This window comes from Tamandua tetradactyla, chromosome 14 (assembly GCF_023851605.1).
Source record: "Tamandua tetradactyla isolate mTamTet1 chromosome 14, mTamTet1.pri, whole genome shotgun sequence".
NCBI classification, from domain to species: domain Eukaryota; kingdom Metazoa; phylum Chordata; class Mammalia; order Pilosa; family Myrmecophagidae; genus Tamandua; species Tamandua tetradactyla.
In genome coordinates this window covers 77519154-77544796 of record NC_135340.1, presented here as the reverse complement: position 1 = coordinate 77544796, position 25643 = coordinate 77519154, and the positions used below count along the sequence as shown (strand labels likewise).

The following is a 25643-nucleotide window of genomic DNA, read 5'->3' as shown; positions in this document are numbered from 1 at the left end:
ATTCTGAAGGCCAGAAGTCTGAAATCAAGGAGTGGTAGACTTATGCTCCCTCCTGAGGCTCTACGGGAGATCCTGTTGCTTGTTTCTTCAGGCTTGTGGTGGCTACGGGCATTCCTTGGCTTGTGGCCCCATCACTATCACCTCTGCCTCTGTGGTTACGTTGCCAGCCCTACTTCTGTCTGTGTGCCTCACCACTCTGTGTCTTTTATAAGGGCACTTATTGGATTTAGATTAAGATGATCTCTTCATCTTAACATCCTTAATTTAAGTATAATATACAAAGACCTTTTTCCAAAAAAGGTAACATTTAAAGTCCGGGGATTAAATATGGACATGTCTTTTGTGGGGTGGTTACCATTCAGCCCACTACACTCTGTTTCTTTAAACTTTGAAAGTTTTATCTGTAAAATCATTTTGCTCCTGGAGGGAGTTTTGAGATCAAATTTTGAATACTTGACTCAATTTCTTTAATAATTTTAGGCCTATTCGATTTTTTTTAGTCTATTTTGGTATTTTTTTCTAAAAAAGGGTTAATGTTATCTAAATTTTCATATTTACTGTCATGAAGTTGTTCAATGAACTTTCTTCAGATTTTTCTAAATATGTGCTCCATTGCACTCCTAATATTGTTTATGTATTTGTTACTCTGTATAGATATATATTCATATGAATATATTCTATGTAACCTATTGCATTGCTGTATAAATACTTATGTAATCTATTGCAATCCTAATAATGTTAAACGTATGCTATTGCTCTCCTTTTATTAACTTCTGATCAATTTTTCCAAAAGCAATCAATTCTATTAGGATTTTAAAAAACATGCGTCACCTACTTTTGAGATCCTCCCTAGCCACCTCCTCTAAGATTTTACCTCTCAGTCCTCATGTAATTTCTGTATCCAGCTTCCTTGCTTCATTTTTTCTCCTTAGTACTTATCATCATCTAGCATACTATATATTTTATTTATGTGTTCATGTTTATTGCCTGCCTCTCAACTAGAATATAATTTCCACAAGAATGGAGATTTTTTGTTTGGTTCACTACTGAATCCCTGGTTCGTGTAACAGTGTCTGACACCTTGGAAACAGTCAGTGAATGTTTGTTGAATGAATAAACCACAATTTATTTTAAACGTGTCTGTCTCTTATGGCTTTGTTTTCTGTTTTATTAATATCTGTTCTCTACTAAGTACTCTTTCTTTTCCTTTCTTTAGGGTACTTTTTTTTATTTGTTCTCATTATGACTTCTTGAATTGAACACTTAGACCATTAATTTTTTGTTTTTCTCCTTTTCTAATAAGACCATTAATTTTTTATTTTTCTTCTTTTCTAATATAAACATTGAGAAAACACTGTTTTTTTGGTGCCTCTTCAGCATTATCCTAAATTTACATGGAGAGTTTCAATGCAATTCAGTTCTAGATGTTTTATCATTTCTTTATGATTTCTTCTTCTTTATGATTTCTTCTGTGCATTATTTTTAAAGCTTTTAAATTAAAGAGGAACAGCTATTATTTTGTTATTGATTTACAATTCTATTGCACATTGCTGAAAAAATGCTCCATATGATATTAATTCACTGAAATTTGTCTACATTTGCCTTGTGAGCAAGTAACATGTCAATTTTTATAAATACGCTATGTGTGCTTGTAGTATAACAGATATGGTAGATATCTCTTTTACTTTATTCTGTCTGAACATGATTATCCTTAATAGAAGAATTTATACTTTGAAATCTCATAAAAATTCCCTCTTAACTCTGAGACTTGTTTTCCTAACACTATGGTCATCCCATTAAAATTTACTGAAATCTATTCATTTTAATGAAAACTGTATTTTCTAACATACATGGAAAAAAGTTATATGAGAATTGAATATCAGTCAGCAAGCTATCGATGTCAATGGTATTAAATAACTATTACAAAATATCAAACTTATATTTCAGAAAAAAACTGCCTTAATATTTTTTATAAAATATTGTGAAATATCCAAAATGTTTTCCCTTACTCTGCTGATTAGAAAAACGGTTGTAAACATTATTTTCTCTCTTTGCTAAAACTGGAAATTAAAAATGAAAATGTTTGGCTTCCTCTCTATATGCATACTTCTCTAACTTTTTAAAAGTTTTTTTTAAAAACCAATTTTTTTTTTTTTACATCAAAAAGGGTTATTCTTTTCTGGGAGGAAGATATTTTAATGCTGAAATGAGAATTTTTAACCTAAAAAACCATATCCTTCCATTTAAAAAACATTTTTGTCAATTGAATGAGTCAAATGAAATGTCCAAAAACTTACACATCAATAAATATCACCAGTACCTAGTGACCCAAAAATGTGTATATTTGAATATATATGTCATATCTTATGGTATCTAAGATTGTACAGGCAGTCCTCAACTCACACACAAAAAAGTTTGCTTATAAGCCAATTTCTGAAACCCGAACTATATCAGCCCTCAAAAAGTGTTAATGAAATAGCTCGTAGTCTATCCACTATGATATATTTAATCCAAATGTCCCTGATATGCAGTACTATATCCTCTGATCACTGGTAAAAATGATAAGAAAATACATTTAGAGTTTCAACTTGCGAGGTCAGACTCTGATCTTTCCATTCAGTGGAGAGATAATGGCTTCCTCTTCCTCAGTTCACCAATGAGGGCTGCTGAGTAGAGTTAGAGGATTGGGAGTTTGCTTGGGAAACTGACTCCTTGTTGGTGGAATATACTCCCTTCTTAGTCCCAGTCATGCTGCCTTTCCTCTCCTATCCTCGTACCATTGTAAGTAATAATTATAAATGGCAGTGGGAAAGCACTGAATTGGTGGTAGCAAAGGAGGCTAGGAGAAGGGCACTATTACCTGCTGGCTGCAATCTACCCTCTGCTCCTTACCCATTGTCCTATCTCCGTTTTCAATGTCCTCTCTGAACCAAAGGTGATTACTCATTGAATAAACTTGTACTGTACTTGCCCAAAGGCCGACAGCTGGAACAGATGCTTTCAGGGCCTCTTCTGGACCTTTCTTCTATGGTTCTCTCCCCATGAGTTGACTGTACCAGACTGTTTTGGTGTGCCCTTGGTTTCTGGATTTGTGAGGACTTCATCAAATCCAGGCTGATGCTCTTGATTGTCGGACCATTCTCCAAACAAGAGGACCGAGTCCATGCTGCAGTGAAAACACTGGAATATTTTTTTCTTCTTCAGCTCTGGAAGCAAATTTCTTAACTCTGCAGACAAGCTCAAATATGGGGAAAGCAAAGGCAGAGATGCTTTATTTTTCATTTCTGTCTCACAAAATAGTGGTTATTCTAGTTAACAATGAGTTGGCTATTAGTAACAGGAAACCTCACTGCAGTTACTTTCACAAGTAGGAGTTCTTTTTTCTCAAGACAATTAGACTAGAGCTAGACATCTATTAGTGTTGGTTCAGCTGCTCAGCCATGCCATTGGGGATCAGGACTTTTTCTCTCTTTTACCTCCATTCCCCATAGCATATTGGCTTTTTGTTCTTATACTTGTTACCTCGTGTTCACGAATGGCCACCACAACGTCATCCAGCCATTGCAAGCAACATGCTTGTCCAACCCATCCTCATCTCCTTCCTTCTTCTACTCTGCCACCCAACCCCAACACATTTTCCATACGATAGCTGGAATGATCTTTAAAAAATAAAATAAAATATTGTTTCACAATTACTTAAAACACTACAGTGGGTTCTTAGGAGATTTAGAAGAAAATCCAAACTTTCGCCCATAGGCTGCAAGATCTAGACTCTAGACACTGCTCCTGATCACCGCTCATCTCCTAGCATGCCTCTTCCTCTCTTTCATACTCAACCACCCTTCTTTCTTGTTGTTCTTCTAAGATATGCTGCTTATTCTCACTCTAGAGCCTTTTATACTTGCTAGACCCTCTGCATGGAATATTCTGGTGCTTCATGTCAGCCATGTCTCAGCTCAAAGGCCATTTATTCAGTGAATCCTTCCCTGAGCATCTAAAATAAAGATCAATGCCCTCTGCCCTGCATCCCTCCCATTCGGTGATAGACTTTTTCTGTTACTCTATGGCTACCCAGTGGTTCTCACTCTCATTTGCAGATTAGAATAACCTGGGAAACTTAAAAAAAAAATACTGTTGCAGTCCTTGCTCCAGAGATTCATGTTTAATTGGTACAGCATGGACTCCCAGCTTTGAACTTATTTTTAAAGCTCTCCACATCATTCTATTGTGCAGTTAGGATTGAGAACTACTGGACCACATGGTTAAAGGTAAGAAACCATGAACTATAATTTTGGATAATCCTGTAATACTGATATTTTTTTCTTCATGTGGCTTAACTTGAAAAGGCAATATTAGCAGGATACCCAGTCCTTGTATATATTCCCTGCAGCATCTGTGGATATTTGTGTTTAATAAAAGCTTATAGTAAAGAATTATTTTCTTTTAAGAAAATGATCCAAAACCGAACTGAGTGTTTGCTCTGTGTGTGTATGTGTGTTTTCCCATAGAGAACATGGATTCTCAGTTTAGTCTATACTTTGCATCCCTTTTCTAACTGTGTGATATTGTCAGTCAGGTTTGGGGAGATGGACTGTGGAGGCAGAGACCTCAGGGGGCTCTCAGCAAACATGGAGCTGGCCTGAGTGGTCTGTGAGGCAAGAAGACATGGGTCAGAGGCTGACAGATGGTCTTTCTATCATGCGGACTGCAGGCAGATGGCTCTGACAGTTTGGACAAGGCTGCAGCGTTGGGCTGCTGAGGCAGAGCTCTGAAAAGATGCTTGAAGAAGTTGATTATGACTTCTTTCTCTCTTGCCCTGAGCAGACATTGGACCTGAAGACAAGTAGGAGGTGGGGAGGAGGAGGACAGCAGGAGAAGAGAAAGAACGAGAGGCTGCAGAGACTCTCAGAAGTAAACCCGTATACTCACCCTCTGCCTTCATGTTGCATTAAGATGTCAGAGCCTGGAGGAGAGACAAATCCAGTGGCCAGGAGGTAAGTTCAGTGGTTAAACCTGTGGGCTGTCATCATCCATAGCTGCCTTAAGTTAAAACTCTACTTCGTACATACGACATGTATAACCTTTGGGGGTTACCTAATGTCTGTTAATTTCAATGTCCTTATAATAATAGAACTTAACTCAAACTTGTTTCATAGAGCAATGTTTATAAAATACTCAGCATAGGATTTGGCCAATAGTAAGGCACTCCTAATTATTAGCTAATATTACTTGTGTAGCTCAGGTCTTAACCAAACTGGAAACATGGCTTCATTATTAACATATCCAACATTTTACTTCTGCTGTGTGGCAACAGTCTTCTCTTTTCCTGCCATAGGTTCCTATTTTACCAATAGGGTAAAGCAAGGAGGTAATATGTAATGAGAGGAGTGAGAAGACTCACCCCATCCTCACCTTTTATTAGCGGGAGGCCCAGACATATTGATCAGCCCCTCTACTATAATTGTTTGTACTGTGCAGACTATCTTTCCCCTCCAATCATCTCTGTCAAGGTGCCAGATGAATTTTTTCATGACTGTCCACTTTGGTCTGTAGACGTTTGGGAATGGCCGCTGCCGCAAACACGGCTGTCTTCTTCTCCCCATGCACTAGATTTTGCAAGAGCTCTTGGCACAGAACTGCAGTACACATTTAATTAACATTAAGCACTATATAACACCATTAAGACAGTAGCTAGATTGGGAAGCTGGCAGTTCTCCAACCCCGTGCAGCCAAAATCCCAATCACAGGTATGTCCTTCAACTTGTTCACAGTGATTCAAGATTCAGGAGGTCTTTCCCATTCCAGTTCTATCATCTCTGAAAGTCCCCCACCAACTTTTTCTGGCCCACACTTGTGGATTAAAGTTGGGAGCCCTGTTTTGCCCCTTTTCCCACTTTTGGGACTTACCATCTCCATTGTATCAACTGTTGGGTCATCCCAGCTTTATGCTGAACAATTTCTGAAAGTTGTCCAAATTGTCAGAATCCAGAACACTCATGGGCTTCAGAGTTCTTCTTCTTTTCTTGTTTATGCCAATTTGTTTCTGAAGACCAGCTCAAGTCCCCACTCTCCAGATTTTGCCCTTGATATGACTAGACCCTGATTCCCACCTTGGAGACCTTCATGTCTGACTTACATGTGATACCTTCTTCTCCAGTTTATTGGATCATCCCAATTTTAAGTCATGTTGCATGTAAAATAGGAATGATTTTGTTTATTCAACAAGATGTAATTGAGCACTTTCTGTGTGTCCAGCAGCTAAGAACACAAAGCTGTAAATCTGAGTAAGATGTGATTTCAATCCCTGAAAAGATTTATGGTCTCATGAGAAGCCTCATTTATATCCTTCACTTTAATGCAATACAGGAACATATACAAAATGCATCTGGGGTGGGCAATGGTGGCTCGGGGGAACCTGCCGGAGACCCAGGTTTATTTCTGGTTGCCTGCCCGTGACAAAAAAAAAAAAAAACAAAATGCACCTGAAGAAGAGACAAAAGACTATTCTCCCATGTTGAAGTGCAGAAGGAAGTTGGAAAATAACAAAGGACTTTTATGTCACAGTTTAAAAAAAAGATTCTGTGATAGTAATACCCTCACTTCTTCTTCACTCTATGTACAAGTCTCAGGCTTTATGAACACTGAATGCTTAGGGGTGTCAAAAAAGGATTTTCAGAATATCTCCCTCAATGGCCTGGTCTACATCTGAGATATGAGCATTTAAGATTTTTTTTTAACAGTTGTCATCATTTGGGAAGCAAATGCACCCTTAGAGAGGAAGCATATTAATCTTGGAAGATGCTATGCTTTGGATTGGTTTATCCTGCTTCTCTTCCTTTGTTCCTCTTTGTCCTTTTTACCTAGAAGGATACTCTGGTGAAATCTAATTGGAAGGCAGAGGTGTGAGGTTTTGTTAGGGCCAAGCCTAGAAATGGGAAAATTTCCTTTTCTCTTTAATTCAGCTAAGAAGAATGTATAACTTTCCCAAAGTTACTGTTTCAGTTTGCTAAAGCTACCAGAATGCAGTATACCAGAAATGGATTGGCTTTTACAATGGATATTTAGTAACTTAAAATTTACAGTTCTGTCTCTCTCTGCCGGACCGCCGCGCGGCGCACGCGCCCCGCAGCAGCCGAGCCGCCCGACCTCCCTACCCCCTCTCTACCCCCCTCCTCCCCCTCCTGCTCCGGCTGCTCTCCAACCAACACGGTGCCCTCTTCCCCCGCCTTCACCGTGCTCCTCCGCCACCAGCCTCGACAGCCTTGCCGCCCTCACCTTTCCTCCTCCAGAACAACTACTGGGGGAGTGGAGATAATACAGAGCAGCTCCCGGAGCCACGAGGGAGATCAAAGGGACAGCGTACCCCATCCTGGAACGGCTGACTATCTGGGAGAACCAGCTCCGGTGAGATCACCAAGGGGCACGGGCTTTCCTGGGTGGGACAGCAAGCGACCGGAGTCCCTCCCTTCCACCTTCCCAGGCCAGCTGGTAGAATTGGACAGGCGGTCCCCTTAGGCCGCGGCGGCTGGTGCCCCCACCACACGAGGCCCCCCGGAACAACTGAGATAGTTGGGTCGGAAATCCCCAGACTGCGGAGAACAGTGACCGGGGGATCCCTTCCAAACACGTGACTCCCCCGTCGGCTGGGAGCAGTGCACTCTCCCGGGCTGCGACAGCTGGCGCCCTCCCGCCACGCTTGGTGCCCCGGGCCGACTAGCTAATTTGGCCGGACGCTCTCCTGTGCTGCGACAGCCGGCGACCCTCCCCGCGTTTGGAACCCCGGGCCAGCTGGCATTCTTCCAAGACGCTTCGGTTGCCGAACCTCCCCTACGGCGAGAGTTTTCCAGAGTTGAGGGACCCACAGCAACTTTCGCTGGTGGAACCCACAGACAGGCGTGTGCCACGTGTGCCACCTACTGGGCAGGATAGGAAGAACAGAACCCAGAGACTGCGCAGAAAAATCTTTCAACCTGTGGGGTCGAACACCCGGGGAAATCTGACTAAATGCCCAGACGCCAGCAGAAGATAACGGATCACGCTCAGAAAATTGAACATATGGCCCAGTCAAACGAAGAAACCAATAGTTCAAATGAGATACAGGAGCTGAAACAACTAATGCTGAATATACGAACAGAAATGGAAAACCTCTTCAAAAACGAAATCGATAAATTGAGGGAGGACATGAAGAAGACATGGGCTGAACATAAAGAAGAAATAGAAAAACTGAAAAAACAAATCACAGAACTTATGGAAGTGAAAGATAAAGTAGAAAAGATGGAAAAAACAATGGATACCTACAATGACAGATTTAAAGAAACAGAAGATAGAATTAGTGATTTGGAGGATGAAACATCTGAACTCCAAAAAGAAACAGAAACTATCCGGAAAAGAATGGAAAAATTTGAACAAGGTATCAGGGAACTCAAGGACAATGTGAACCGTACAAATATACGTGTAGTGGGTATCCCAGAAGGAGAAGAGAAGGGAAAAGGAGGAGAAAAACTAATGGAAGAAATTATCACTGAAAATTTCCCAACTCTTATGAAAGACCTAAAATTACAGATCCAAGAAGTGCAGCGCACCCCAAAGAGATTAGACACAAATAGGCGTTCCCCAAGACACTTACTAGTTAGAATGTCAGAGGTCAAAGAGAAAGAGAGGATCTTGAAGGCAGCGAGAGAAAAACAATCCGTCACATACAAGGGAAACCCAATAAGACTATGTGTAGATTTCTCAGCAGAAACCATGGAAGCTAGAAGACAGTGGGATGATATATTTAAGTTACTAAAAGAGAAAAACTGCCAGCCAAGACTCCTATATCCAGCAAAATTGTCCTTCAAAAATGAGGGAGAATTTAAAACATTCTCAGACAAAAAGTCACTAAGAGAATTTGTGACCAAGAGACCAGCTTTGCAAGAAATACTAAAGGAAGCACTAGAGTCAGATACAAAAAGACAGAGAGAGAGACATGGAGAAAAGTGTAGAAAGAAGGAAAGACAGATATGATATATATAATACAAAAGGCAAAATGGTAGAGGAAAATATTATCCAAACAGTAATAACTCTAAATGTCAATGGACTGAATTCCCCAATTAAAAGACATAGACTGGCAGAATGGATTAAAAAACAGGATCCTTCTATATGCTGTCTACAGGAAACACATCTTAGACCCAAAGATAAATATAGGTTGAAAGTGAAAGGTTGGGAAAAGATATTTCATGCAAACAACAACCAGAAAAGAGCAGGAGTGGCTATACTAATATCCAACAAATTAGACTTCAAATGTAAAACAGTTAAAAGAGACAAAGAAGGACACTATATACTAATAAAAGGAACAATTAAACAAGAAGACATAACAATCATAAATATTTACGCACCGAACCAGAATGCCCCAAAATACGTGAGGAATACACTACAAACACTGAAAAGGGAAATAGACACATATACCATAATAGTTGGAGACTTCAATTCACCACTCTCATCAATGGACAGAACATCTACACAGAGGATCAATAAAGAAATAGAGAACCTGAATATTACTATAAATGAACTTGACTTAACAGACATTTATAGGACATTACATCCCACAACAGCAGGATACACCTTTTTTTCAAGTGCTCATGGATCATTCTCAAAGATAGACCATATGCTGGGTCACAAAGCAAGTCTTAACAAATTTAAAAAGATTGAAATCATACACAACACTTTCTCGGATCATAAAGGAATGAAGTTGGAAATCAATAATAGGCGGAGTGCCAGAAAATTCATAAATACATGGAGGCTCAACAACACACTCTTAAACAACAAGTGGGTCAAAGAAGAAATTGCAAGAGAAATTAGTAAATACCTAGAGGCAAATGAAAATGAAGACACAACATATCAAAACTTATGGGACGCAGCAAAGGCAGTGCTAAGAGGGAAATTTATTGCCCTAAATGCCTTTATCAGAAAAGAAGAAAAGGCAAAAATGCAGGAATTAACTGTCCACTTGGAAGAACTGGAGAAAGAACAGCAAACTAATCCCAAAGCAAGCAAAAGGAAAGAAATAACAAAGATTAGAGCAGAAATAAATGAAATTGAAAACATGAAAACAATAGAGAAAATCAATAAGACCAGAAGTTGGTTCTATGAGAAAATCAACAAGATTGATGGGCCCTTAGCAAGATTGACAAAAAGAAGAAGAGAGAGGATGCAAATAAATAAGATTAGAAATGAAAGAGGAGACATAACTACTGACCTCACAGAAATAAAGGAGGTAATAACAGGATACTATGAACAACTTTACGCTAATAAATACAACAATTTAGAAGAAATGGACAGGTTCCTGGAAAGACATGAACAACCAACTTTGACTCAAGAAGAAATAGACGACCTCAACAAACCAATCACAAGTAAAGAGATTGAATTAGTTATTCAAAACCTCCCTAAAAAGAAAAGTCCAGGACCAGACGGCTTCACATGTGAATTCTATCAAACATTCCAGAAAGAATTAGTACCTACTCTCCTCAAACTCTTCAAAAAAATCGAAGTGGAGGGAAAACTACCTAATTCATTCTATGAAGCCAACATCACCCTCATACCAAAACCAGGCAAAGATATTACAAAAAAAGAAAACTACAGACCAATCTCTCTAATGAATACAGATGCAAAAATCCTCAATAAAATTCTAGCAAATCGTATCCAGCAACACATTAAAAGAATTACACATCATGACCAAGTAGGATTCATCCCAGGTATGCAAGGATGGTTCAACATAAGAAAATCAATTAATGTAATACACCATATCAACAAATCAAAGCAGAAAAATCACATGATCATCTCAATTGATGCAGAGAAGGCATTTGACAAGATTCAACATCCTTTCCTGCTGAAAACACTTCAAAAGATAGGAATACAAGGGAACTTCCTTAAAATGATAGAGGGAATATATGAAAAACCCACAGCTAATATCATCCTCAATGGGGAAAAATTGAAAACTTTCCCCCTAAGATCAGGAACAAGACAAGGATGTCCACTATCACCACTATTATTCAACATTGTGTTGGAAGTTCTAGCCAGAGCAATTAGGCAAGAAAAAGAAATACAAGGCATCAAAATTGGAAAGGAAGAAGTAAAACTATCACTGTTTGCAGACGATATGATACTATATGTAGAAAACCCAGAAAAATCCACAACAAAATTACTAGAGCTAATAAATGAGTACAGCAAAGTAGCAGGCTACAAGATCAACATTCAAAAATCTGTAGCTTTTCTATACACTAGTAATGAACAAGCTGAGGTAGAAATCAAGAAACGAATCCCATTTACAATCGCAACTAAAAGAATAAAATACCTAGGAATAAATTTAACCAAAGAGACAAAAAACCTATATAAAGAAAACTACAAAAAACTGTTAAAAGAAATCACAGAAGACCTAAATAGATGGAAGGGCGTACCGTGTTCATGGATTGGAAGACTAAATATAGTTAAGATGTCAATCCTACCTAAATTGATTTACAGATTCAATGCAATACCAATCAAAATCCCAACAACATATTTTTCAGAAATAGAAAAACCAATAAGCAAATTTATCTGGAAGGGCAGGGTACCCCGAATTGCTAAAAACATCTTGAGGAAAAAAAACGAAGCTGGAGGTCTCGCGCTGCCTGACTTTAAGGCATATTATGAAGCCACAGTGGTCAAAACAGCATGGTATTGGCATAAAGATAGATATATCGACCAATGGAATCGAATAGAGTGCTCAGATATAGACCCTCTCATCTATGGACATTTGATCTTTGATAAGGCAGTCAAGCCAACTCACCTGGGACAGAACAGTCTCTTCAATAAATGGTGCCTAGAGAACTGGATATCCATATGCAAAAGAATGAAAGAAGACCCATCTCTCACACCCTATACAAAAGTTAACTCAAAATGGATCAAAGATCTAAACATTAGGTCTAAGACCATAAAACAGTTAGAGGAAAATGTTGGGAGATATCTTATGGATCTTACAACTGGAGGTGGTTTTATGGACCTTAAACCTAAAGCAAGAACACTGAAGAAGGAAATAAATAAATGGGAGCTCCTCAAAATTAAACACTTTTGTGCATCAGAGAACTTCATCAAGAAAGTAGAAAGACAGCCTACACAATGGGAGACAATATTTGGAAATGACATATCAGATAAGGGTCTAGTATCCAGAATTTATAAAGAGATTATTCAACTCAACAACAAAAAGACAGCCAACCCAATTACAAAATGGGAAAAAGACTTAAACAGACACCTACCAGAAGAAGAAATACGGATGGCCAAGAGGCACATGAAGAGATGCTCAATGTCCCTGGCCATTAGAGAAATGCAAATCAAAACCACAATGAGATATCATCTCACACCCACCAGAATGGCCATTATCAACAAAACAGAAAATGACAAGTGCTGGAGAGGATGCGGAGAAAGAGGCACACTTATTCACTGTTGGTGGGAATGTCAAAGGGTGCAACCACTGTGGAAGGCAGTTTGGCGGTTCCTCAAAAAGCTGAATATAGAATTGCCATACGACCCAGCAATACCATTGCTAGGTATCTACTCAAAGGACTTAAGGGCAAAGACACAAACGGACATTTGCACACCAATGTTTATAGCAGCGTTATTTACAATTGCAAAGAGATGGAAACAGCCAAAATCTCCATCAACAGAAGAGTGGCTAAACAAACTGTGGTATATACATACGATGGAATATTATGCAGCTTTAAGACAAGATAAACTTGTGAACCATGTAATAACATGGATGGACCTAGAGAATATTATGCTGAGTGAATCCAGCCAAAAACTAAAGGACAAATACTGTATGGTCCCACTGTTGTGAACGGACATTCGAGAATAAACTTGAAATATGTCATTGGTAACAGAGTTCAGCAGGAGTTAGAAACAGGGTAAGACAATGGGTAATTGAAGCTGAAGGGATACAGATTGTGCAACAGGACTAGATACAAAAACTCAAAAATGGACAGCACAATAATACCTAATTGTAAAGTAATCATGTTAAAATACTGAATGAAGCTGCATCTGAGCTATAGGGTTTTTTTTGTTTTTGTTTGCTTGTTGGTTTGTTTGTTGTTGTTGTTTTTTACTATTACTACTACTTTTATTTCTTTTCTTTATATTGACATTTTATATCTTTTTCTGTTGTGTTGCTAGTTCCTCTAAACTGATGCAAATGTACTAAGAAACAATGATCATGCATCTATGTGATGATGTTAAGAATTACTGAGTGCATATGTAGAATGGTATGATTTCTAAATGTTGTGTTAATTTCTTTTTTTTCTTTCCGTTAATAAAAAAAAAAAAAATTTACAGTTCTAAGGCCATGAAAATGTCCCAATTAAGGCATCAACAGGGTGATACCTGTATACTGAAGACAGGCTGCTGGCATCCGGATACCTCTGTCACATGGGAAGGCACATGGTGATGTCTACTGGTCCTTCACTCCTGGATTTCACTTCTTTCAGCTTCTGATTCCAATGGCCTCCTCTCCAAGCTTCTGTGGATACTCTCTTAGTTTCTCTGAGACTTTTCTCTCTTAGCTCCCTTGGTTTTATCTCTCTTTTATCCCCTCATAAAGTACCCCAGTAAAAGGATTAAGACCCACCTTGCATGGGGAGGGTCACATCTCAAATTGAAATAACCTAACCAAAAGGTCCTACCCAAAACAGTTCTGCACCCATAGGAATGGATTAAAAGAATATGGTCTTTTCTTGGACACATAACAGCTTTAAACCAGCACAGTTACTTTATTAGAAAACCAGTAATTGGGATAGGAGTAAGAGTGGTGGGTAAGGAAGGCAACATAACTGATGGATGCTCAAAACCAACACTGGAAATTGTAGCAATTACAATGACAGAATGTGTAATGGGAAGTGAGGATTTTGAGTGTCAGGGGACCTGGGTCCTTCTTATTCTACTTACTAGTTTGCTATTGTATCTGAGCTTCAATTTCTTCCTTCTGTACTACCTTTCAGATTTGTTCCGCAGGTAAAATTCTACACTGTTCTTTGAATGTCAACAGTTTGGTTAAGTAAGCACAACTTTTAGTGTATCATAACAGATATGCTATTCATAGCGTGGTCAATAGAGCAGCAGCGTCAGTGTTATGTGGGAGTTTGTGGAAATGCAGAGTATTGGGTCCCACTCCACATCTAATAAATCAGAATATGTATTTTTACAAGATCCCAAGTGATGTCATTAAAGTTTGGAAATCCCTGCTCTAGACCACAAGTTCTCAAACATGGCTATACATTAGAATCCCTTGGGGGAACTTTAAAGAATACTAATTGTTCAGTCCCATTTCCAGGGATCCTCATTTAATTGATATGGGATCAGTCTGGGTGTCACGGGGTCTAAAAGCTCCCCAGCTGATTCTAATATGAAACAAAGTTTTGGAACCACTGTTCTCTACCCATGCTTCTCAAACTATCTGCAGTGAATGGCCATTTTGTTCGTAAATTTCCAATACATCTGGTTGTAAAATAAAGATGTTTTGTAGGCCATGGCACAATGACAGCAATGTCTAATTGGTACAAAAGTTGATGAAGGCTTATTTTCAATTCATTATGTGTGACTGATCTGTACCAAAGCCTTCATGGATCAGCATTGATCCTTGGACCATACTCTAAATTGCACTATGTTAAAGACCATCCTTTGCCCTGTTTTGGAGATTAGGTCATCTGGTTCCAGTGTCTGGACTCTCAACCATTATTCTGCCTCCTCAACAGGCACTTAAAGGAGATAGAACCATAGAAAAATTAGATACACTACATCTATTCAGTTACCTGTTTTGTCCCTTTTACTCTTAAATCTCTTTTAGTCCCATCACTTCCTCTCCATTCTTTAGCCCTCTTTCCATCTAGTCCTTCCATCTAGGCACTCATCATCTCTCCTAAACCACTACAATACCCCATCTCCTTTCTTTTGTACTCTCCAAATTCAAATAAGGGTGATCTTTCTAAAAACCAAGCATTTTCTACATCCTTTAATGGTTCTAAATCCGTTGCCTCTTGGTGAAGGCGCCCTACTCCTCTAGCCTTCTTTCTTGCCCCTTCCCCTCCTCTCAATTCCATCCATGCAGAACCATGGAATTCCAGTCATAGAATTTGCCTCAGTCTCTAATGCGTCAGGACATTTGTGCATGCAGTCTCTTGGGTAGCAGTCCTCTGTCTATAGCTAAATCATCCTTAAGGCTTAGATCAAGTATTGCCTCTTTCAGGAAGCCTACCAGTACTATGTTTGGTGGATTCTAATTCCTGTTTGCAGCCTCTCCAATGGAATTTTGGATAGTTTCCTGGTTGCTGGTTTCTGTGCTAGCTTCACACCTGATTGTGAGTTCCTTGTAGCAGTTAACTATAGTGTTTGTTGTTGTTGTTATTTGTTTGTTTGTTTGTTTTTGCATGGACAGACACCAGGAATCGAACCCAGGTCTCCGGCATGGCAGGTGAGAACTCTGCCTACTGAGCCACCATGGCCCACCCAGTTACTATGTTTTAACTAACTTCATATCCCAGAAATAGCACAGGTCCAGGATCATATGTTTAGTGTATGTGAATGAATGAGTGATTGAGGAAGTGAATAAATGCAAGCTGAACCATTATTCCTCTTTAAGGGCACAACAGATGCCATCTTGTCTCCTTTCCTTACTTCTTCATCTTTCTCATGTCCCTCCTACACACACACCTCTACCTTTAACCAGGAAAGCTCTATGTTCCTAGGTTTTGCCCAAGATCTTCCATCTATGTCAGTAGAGGGAATTTGCCACTTCCTTCTAAGAGTGTCAGCTGTTGGGCAGCCAGAACCAAATAGTGATCTAGTGCCCTCTTATCGCTTCATTGCTCTGTGTGCCCTGAAGAAAATATTAAATGTGTACACAAAATGCATGCTAAAATATTCATGAATACATTCTGAAGTTTTTTTGCATAAGTCCCCTTTGTCTGGAAATAGAACAGAAATGACAAAGACAAATTTGAGAAGAATGAAGAGAAAGAAACAATAAGCAATTAGTTGTAATTGATAACCTTGTATCAGATTATCCAGAGACCAATCTTAAAACTTGCCACTTGAACATCAAAGGGGAGTTATCCATGCATTTTTGGAAGGATATGCATTTTTAAAAATTATTTTTGGAAGGATATGCATTTTAATGAATGTTTTCCTCTTGGCTTCATGACCATATAGTCTGCCACAATATTGTTCTGCCTTTCTCTCCACCTGTTTAATGTTTATCCTATTATTTCTTGAGGAAACTAGGCCTTAGTGAAAACAGAGTTGGGTGAACCTGAATGGCTTTGACTCAGCTGGCTGGCATTGATCATGCCTGGGTGGTAGAGAGTATTTGTCTATTCCAGTTAGAACAAATCACTATCCTTTCCATGATGGAAGTCATCTAATGTAATCAGGTAGTCTCCAGGTTGCAGGGTGATCATGTTGGGGAATGGTGCCATATTGGGGACTGAGTGTGGGTCTCTGCTGCTGGTAGATTGGGCAGCCAGCAGTGTCATGGTCAGGTTGGCCTTGGTGAGTGGAAGTCCATGTTGCTGAACCCATGCATAACCTCCATCCCTACCACCATGCCCACTTTGTTCATGAGCCCATTGGGCAATGGCAGGAGTGGCTGAGGAAAGAGGATGACTTGTGTCCACAGGATAGGTCATCTTATCCACTTAATTATTAAAATGTTCCTCTGCTAAAGTTACCCTCTGGTGAGCATTCACATGGGACACAGATGTCTTCAAGTTCTTTGCCTGCTCAGAAAGGTCTATCCATATACCTCTTCCCCAGACCTATGTGTCACCAGTTTTCCAATTATGCTCCTTCCAAGTCCTTGACCATCCAGCCAAACCATTAGCAACAGTCCATGTGTCAGTATACAAACACACCTCTGGCCAGTTCTCCTTCCAAGCAAAATGAACAACTAGATGCACTGCTCAAAGTTTCACCCACTGGAAGGATTTCCCCTCACCACTGTCCTTTAAGGACATAACAGAATGGGGCTGTAGTGGTGTAGCTGTCCACATCTCAGTGGTCTCTGCATGTCATGCAGGACCATCTGTAAAGAAGGCCTAAGTTTTCTCTACCTCAGTCAACTGACTGTAAGATGCTCTCCAAGAGGCCATAGGTCTGGTCTGGGAAAGAGAAGGTAATATGGTGGGAGTGAGGACCACTTTGAGCTACTTCCTCATGTAACCTACTTGTGCCTTCAGGACCTGCTTGAGCCCTGTCTCTAATATACCATTTCCATTTTATGATGTTGTACTGCTGTGCATGCCCAACTTAATGGCTTGTTGGGTCAGACAACATCCAGCCCAAAATAGGCAACTCAGGTCTCATGGTAATTTGTTGGTCCGTGGTTAAGCAGTCAGTCTCTACTAAGGCCTAGTAGCAGGCTAACAACTATCTCTCAAAAGGAGAGTTAGTTATCTGCAGTGGATGGTAAGGCTTTGCTCCAAAATCCTAAGGGTTTGTGTTGTGATTCTCTTATAGGGTCTTGCCAAAGACTCCAGGCAGCATCTTATTTGCCATTGACACTTCCAGCACCATTGGATCTGCTGGATCACATGGCCCAAGTGGCAGAGCAGCTAGCACAACAGCCTGGACATGTTGCAGAGGGTCCTCTTGTTCTGGTCACCATTCAGAACTACTAACTTCTCTGGTCACTCAATAAATGGGTGAGAGTAGCACACCCAAATGAGGAATATGTTGTTGCCAAGATCCAAAGAAACCAACTAGGCATTGTCCCTCTTTTTTTGGTTGAGGAGGGGCCAAATGCAACAGCTTATCCTTTACCTTAGACGGGATATGTCGGCATGCCCCACACCACTGGACACTTAGAAATTTCACTAAGGTGGAAGGCCATGTATTTTTGTTGGCTTTGTCTCCTATCACCTGACATGCAAAGGCCTTATGAATAAGTCTAGAGTAGTTGCCATTTCTTGCTTACTAGCTCCAATTAGCATGATATCATCAATATAATGGACCAGTGTGATGTCTTGTGGGAGACAGAAATGATCAAAAGATCTCTGCAGACAAGATTGTGACATAGGGCAGGAGTGTTGATATACCCCTGAGTCAGGACAGTGTAGGTATACCCCTAGCTTGTCAGCTGAATGCAAACTGTGTCTGCTTGTCCTTACAGCTATTGAGAAAAAAGCATTTGCCAGATCAATAGCGCCATAGAAGGTACCAGGCATTGTGTTGATTTGCTCAAGCAATGATACTACATCTGGAACAGCAGCTGCAATTAGAGCCACCAACTGGTTAAGCTTATGATAATCCACTGTCATCCTCCAAATCCCATCGGTTTTCTGCACAAGCCACATAGGAGGGTTGTCTGGGGATGTGGTGGGAATTACCAGTCCTGCATCCTTCAAGTCCTTAAGAGTGGCACTAATCTCTGCAGTCCCTCCAGGAATATGGCATTGTTTCTGACTCACTATTTTGCTAGGTAGGGGGGGTCTCCTAGAATTAGTTTCTCTTTTGAGCCAGTTTTCAATAATCACTGAAATATTCATCATTTCCTTTTACCCTGTGCACAGACACCCTGGTAAAATCCAAATAAGAGTTCAGTAGACTGACCATCTATTTTACTTCTACATACCCCATGATCTACTAGCCAATTCCACAAATCTCTGAGAGTCAGATTATTTTGACTGCTGATTTGAGTCCTCTGCCCAATTATGGTGACCACTTCCACCTTGTCTGTGGTGATTAACTGTCACCACATGGCTTCTGCCAACTTGGGATCCAGTCATCCCCATTGTGTTTAAAGAGTCCAGCTCAGTGACAGCAGTTCCCACTATAATATCTGACCTACAGAGAAGGTTGTCTACAGAGTTCTTCAGGGATGATGGCACTAGTCTCATGAGTTTATTTCTCCAGGTTCTGGTGAAAGATGTGTCCTCTGGACATTCCTAGAGCATGTGAGCAGGTAATCCATGATAAATCCATTCTAGCGTTCCCATCTCTCTAAGCCTCTGGATCCCCTTATCTACATTATAGCAGGGCAGTTGTGGCATTTTGACCTCAGGTAATGTTGGCCACCTTTTGATCCATGTTTCAGCCAACCATCCAAATAAACTGTTAATACCCATTCTAACTTCTCAAGCTACAACACTGAATGCAGAATCTCTGCTTAATGGGGCCATGTCAATAAATTCAGCTTGATTCAACTTTATATTCTTTCCACCATTATCCCACACCCTTAATATCTATACCACACATATTCCCCTGATTTCTGCCTATATACAGTGGAAAATTCATGTGGTTCTTTTGGAGTATAGCATACCTCCTCATGGGTGATACTACGTACCTCACCTTTTGGGATGTGATGAGACTTTAGTTAGAGATCTTGAAGGAAAAAGGGGTAGTGACAGTGGATCATTAAAGAAACAGAAGTGTCATTCAAGCTAATTACCTCAGGGCATTCCATTGCAGTTTAATCTGGTGAAACAGGATTAATCTCTCCAGACAGAGAAGTGAGGGCTGTTTCCCCAGGCGAGGTGGTTACAGGGTTAGCAGGCACTGAAGGGTTAACTCATTAGGTGGTGGTTAGGTGACAGAGTCCTCTGAGAAGACTGGTGGTCAAGAAGCTGTTTCCTCAAGGCAGGCTGGAGGACAGGAAGCTCTTTCTTCAGGGAAGTACATTACAGGTCTATCTGAAAAGGCTCAGCAGATTCCATGGATCTTGTCTCCCCATCACCATCATTATCAAAACATATATCACCATCCCATATTTCAGAATCCCATTCTTCCCCAATCAAAGCCCTTACTTTAACAGCAGACACCCTGCAAAAGTTGAGATTTTTAGTTTACGTTGTAAATCTACAACTTGCACAGTGAGGCTCTTTGGTTTTTAGAGATCTCAAGTGTGCAACCACAGGAAATAAGATTTTCTTTCAGGGCACACATGGAAACTTTTACATAATTCATACAGTGCTTAAGGTGCAAACTTGAAGCCTCACGCTCATCCCTTTCCCTTATCACTGTATCTAATGTATCTAACAACAACCAGCCAGCATTTTGTACCTCTTTATTCCACAAAATCCCATAAAGTTGTCAAAAACAGTCTAACCCAGAGCTTTGCTTCATAAAAGTGTACAATGAGCAGAGTCTAATGGTGATACGTTGAGTATCTCTTTTGCCAGCTTACCTATGGACCATTAGTGCCATCTTGATTATTGGAAACAGAGTAATTAGTGCCTCTGGGTCTAGTCAGAGTAGAAAACCAATAGTAAAAGCTGAATTTTAAGATTCTGTTTCTCAAGGACCACTCCCAGTACAAGCTGTGTTAATCAGGGTTCTCTAGAGAAACAGAACCAACAGAAGAGATCTGTAAATGTGAGATTTATAAAGGTATCTCACTCAACCATGGAGTGGAAGAGTCCAAACTTCATAGGGCAGATTGTGAAGCTGGCAGCTCCAATGAAGGGTCTGAACAAACTCCACAGGAGAGGCTCACTGGCTGAAGAAGCAGTGAAAGAGTCTATCTTCTTCCTTAAAAGTCTTCAACTGATTGGGTTATCTCATTGTTGGGGACATGCCTTAGTTGATCACAGATGTAATCAGCCACAGATGCAATGAACTGATTTAGGATTAAATATACCAGCCTTCCAGTTTATTAACCAGCCATGAAATATCCTTGCAGCAACAATCTGGCCAGTGTTTGCCTGACTAGACAACTGGGCATAATCACTTGGCCTAGTGGACACCAGAATTAACCACCATAACTAGAATAACTGAAATAATAAATTCCTGGAGGGTTTCCATAGCATATTGGAGCTGACAGAAGAACGAATCTGTGAACTCAAAGACAAGATAATTGAAGTGATTTATTATGAGGAGAAGAATGAAAAATTTAAAAAAGGAAAAGAAGCCTAAGAGACCTGTTAGATACCATCAAGCATAACAGTATATGCATTATGGGAATCCCAAAAAAGAAGAAAGAGAGATAGGGCAGAAGGAATATTCAAGGAAGTAACAGAAGAAAACATCTCAAATTTAACAAAAGACATGAATACTGACATTCAAGAATCCCAATGAACCCCAAATAGGATAAACTCAGAGAACCATGCTTATCCACATAGTGGACAAACTGTTGACTGCCAAGGACAAGAAGAGGACAAAAAGCTGCAAGTGAACCATTACATATTATGTACAGGGGAGTTTCAAATGTTTAAATGTCAATAGCTCATCAGGAGAGAGAAGGCATTTCTCATTATGGAGGAAGAAGGCAATGGGATGAAATATTCAAAGTGTGAAAGAAAACAATTACCAACCAAGAATTTTGTATTTGGCAAAACTGTCCTTCAAAAATGATGGAGAGATAAGACATTCTCAGATGAACAAGAACCAAGGAAGTTTGTCACCACTTGATCTACTCTACAAGCAATGCTAAAGGGAGTTCTTCAGATTGAAAGAAAAGGTCATCCAACAGTGGACTGAAGAGACATAAAGAAATGAAGACTTCCAGTAAAGGTAACCCTATGGGCAATTATAAGTGGCAGTACTACTGTATTGTATTTTTTGTATGTAACTCCATTCTTACATCCTACAGGCACTAAAATACAAATGCATAAAAATAATAATAAATCTGTGTTTGAAACTTACAATGTATAAAGACATAATTTATAACAAGAACAACACAAAGGTGGACAGAGGAATAAAGGAACAATCTAGGTGTATGCTATTGAAGCTAAGCTGGTAGCAAGTCAAACATGATTATTATGGATTTAGGATATTAAATTTAAGCCCTATGGTAACAACAAAGAGCATATATGGAACATATCGTTTCAGTTTTCTAAAGCTGCCAGAATTCCACATACCAGAATTGAATTGGCTTTTATAAAAGGTATTGATTAATTTACAAGTTAAAATTCTAAGGCGACGAAAATATCCAAATTAAGGCATCAACAAGAAGATACCTTCATGTAAGAAAAGCCAATCACGTCCGGGGTTTCTCTATCACACGGCAGTGTCTGCTGGCCCATTGCTCCTGGTTTTTCCTGCTTTCAGCTTCTCGTTCCAGTGAACCTCCTCTCTGTGCTTCTTTCTCCAAGCATCTCCACACATTGGTGTGGACTCTGAGGTCGGTCTCTCTCTCTCTCTCTCTCTCTCTCTCTCTCTCTCTCTCTCTCTCTCTCCCTCTCTCTCTCCCTCCCTCCCTCCCCATGGACTCTTTTAAGTAAACTAGTTAAGTAAATTAGTAAACTAATTAGGACCCATCTTGAATGGGTAGGGTCAACCTCCATGGAAATAATCTAATCAAAATGTCCCCCCACAGTTGGGTGGGTCAAATCTCCATGGAAACAACCTGATCAAAAGATCCCCCCCAAGCCCATCAAATGTCTGTGCCCACAAGATTGAATTAAGAGAGCCTTGCTTTTTCATATATATATTAAACAGTGAGATATATACAGAGAGAAATGAGAAGGGACTCAAAATGTTACAATACAAAAAAATAAATATATGAGTAGGCTTTAATGGAAAAACTGAGGGACAGGAAATGTATAAGAGAGATATCAAATTGCAAAATGGCAGAGTAAAGTCGTGAATTATCAGTAGTTACTTTAAATGTCAAAAAGCAGGGATTGGCAGAATGTATAAAAAAGCAAGACCCAACTATTTGCTGTATATAAGAGACACACCTTAAATTCAAAGACACAAGTAGGCTGAAAGTAAAAGAATAGAAAAAATACCATGTAATAGTAACCAAAAGAGAGCTGGGATAGTTATGCTAACATCAGATAGACTTTAAATCAAAAACTTTTAAAAGGAACATTGAAGATCACTGTATACTCATAAAGGGGTCAACTCAACAAGAAGATGTAATATTTATAAATATATATGTACCTATGGACAAGCCTCAAAATAAATGAAGCAAATATAGACAGATCTGAAAGGAAAAATAGACGGTTCTACATTAATCATAGACTTCAATACAACATGTTCAATAATAAATAGAATGTCTAGACAGAAGATCAATAAGGAAATTAAAGACTTGGGCAATATTATAAACCTACTAGACCTAACAGACATATATATAACATTTCACCCAACGGCAGCAGAATACACATTCTTCTCCAGTACACCTACATCGTTCTCCAGGACAGACCGTATTTCAGGTCAAAAAAACAAGTGTCAATGAATTTAAAAACATTAAAATCATGTAATGTATTTTCTAATGTCAGACTGGAATGAAGTCAGAAATCAGAAACAGGGATAAATGGAAATTTCACAAATATGGGGAAATTAAACAACTTACTCTTAAGCAACCAATGGGTCAAAGATGAAATTGCAAGATAAATTATAAGAGTGGACCACGTTCTGTGGTCAACTATCTGTAACAATGAGTGCTATGTGATCACAGAAGCACCTGAACTCATCTCTCAAGGCTAGGCCAGAGGGATACATTCTATTTATTTTAAAGGCAATTTTAGTGTTCAGACTGATTTCAAGACACAAGCTACACAACATCCATAATCAAGATAATATTTTATAATGAGAGGAAGAAAGAGGATTGAGGGAGGGAGGGATGAGGAAAATGACCTGATTCTGTTGTAGAATGAAGATACTTCTACCCGTCTTCCCAACCGGACTCACTTCAGTCCACCCTGCTTCTAGATTCTGCTTTCCCTGCAGGGGAGGTGAAGTTAATAAACAGATTAGTTGTAGCTCAGGACAACATTGGGTCGTATATTTTACCAATAAAATGGTTACCAGACTTTAAATGGCAAAAACCAAAACAAAACATCTTTTCTTACACTTGCTTTCCAACTCCCTCCATGCAGCTGACTCATTAAGGTGAGACGGAGCCCTCAGTGGCCTCCTTGTCTCTCTCTTTCTTCTATGTGTTTCCATATGGCTAGATGAGTGCACCCCTGGTCATCTCTCTCCCTCTTCATAGGCTTACAGTGAAATACACTGGTCCCATAACAGAGATTTGGGGCAGGGGTTGGTGATGATAGAGGCAAGAGAGTTGTGTTTTTTTGTAGGCCTCAAGCATAAGCCACGTGCTCCTACAAGGTTTATTTGCCAGCAATTTAGTTTGGGGGTTGGGCCCTTGCACAGCTATTAATAAATTGTCACTTTGATTCCTATTCAGCATTGTTCCTCTTCTTTACCACACTCTCAGGGCAGGGGGTGAAGTTGGGGTGGAAAGAATGGGGAAAGGTAACTAAAAGGAAAGGATTTGGCTGCACCTGGTTCTTTGGTCAAAAATAACATCTTCATGGTCAAAACCCTATCACAATTCCTAAAAACAAAAAAAAGGAAATCTGTCCAAAGTAAGGACAGACACTATGTGGAAATTTGATCTAGAATTGAGGTTTGGAGCAACTTTCCTTTCACATCCTGGGCTTTCCGATGTGTACAATTAATTCATTATTATTCTCTCTCTGGCCTGTTAAATCCCAGATCATGTGCTAACCAGTCTCATGCTCTGACTCCAAAACCATAATCTCAAAGGAATTATGTTGGGAGAATACATGTGATGGCCAATCCAGCTACTTTATTAGGCCCTGTGATTAATTAAGTTTATAATCCACCTATATGCCTTAAGGAAAAGGGAGCAACAAGCTGTATATAAATAAAATGGGACAGAAGCACGTTCATATATGGAGTGCCTGCTATGTACTAGGCAATGGAGTGTTATTTTCCTAGTGTCATCTCCTTTAGTAAGGATTGTTGGGACTATGCTTTGCAAATCATAAGGCCCAACTGATAACAAGTATTCCTATTAAAATAAAGGGGAAAGCATGGGTTGGGGGGGAGGGGCTTGAGTTTAAATCCCGGCTCTACCCCTACTGATGATATGACCTTGAGCCACTTCCTAATCCTTCAAGGTCTCTGCATCCTCCTGCTTAAAAACTAAACACGAGATAAGAGCTGCAAAATAACTTTATAAAATAGAAACCACAACGAAAAAGCGTTTCAGAGTATTGAGTTTGTCGACTGAGGGTTCTTTGTGTGTTTGGAGGCTGGGCTGCCCTGTGAACTAGGGTCTGAATGCAGGGCAGGTGAGAAAAGATCACTGGGCACCATAATGCCCGTGGTGTCCTCAGACGCTTCCTACCAGTGTTTTCAGCTGTAAATGAATGCACTGGCCTTCTAAGCCCCTGGTTTTGCTAAGTCATTTAGGAGTTACATGCCTGCCAAGGAGGTGCCAAAGGAGAGTAACTTGCTACACTGCTTCTGTGAGTGTGAACTACACTTCTCAGGTACGACAGGGCTGGCAGGACTATTATAATATTTGGTGTGATGTTGCCTTCCATTATCACCACCCTACCCTCTCCCCTTTCCCAAGCTGTGAGAATGGGAGAGGTGCTATATGGTTCATATGACTGGGCTGTATTTGAGGATTTAGAGAAAAGTTATATACGTGCATTATATCTTAATATATTGTTCTTAATTGTTTGGTGGGACTGGGACCACAGTATCAGAAATGGGATATGTATGGGGTTTTTCCTTTACCTGGAGACAGGCATTATAAGTTTTGTCTTCAATAGATATTCAATAAATATTAGAAAGTTTTTCTTAGTTGGGCTTAGCCAGTTCACCACTCTAAGAGCTATTCAGATGCATAAGAATTGGCTGATTGATATAGAACACTCTCCAGTAGG

The 25643-nt window shown here is 39.7% G+C and overlaps 1 long non-coding RNA gene across 2 annotated transcripts in view; it reads left to right on the top strand.

Moving 5' to 3' along the window:
* Nucleotides 1–25643, top strand: part of LOC143656207 (uncharacterized) — a 370650-nt gene that overhangs the window by 111618 nt on the left and 233389 nt on the right. For both annotated transcript variants that reach the window (XR_013162430.1, XR_013162431.1), the window contains exon 3: nucleotides 4825–4994. This is a non-coding gene — a long non-coding RNA (uncharacterized LOC143656207). The remainder of the gene's footprint in view (nucleotides 1–4824; nucleotides 4995–25643) is intronic.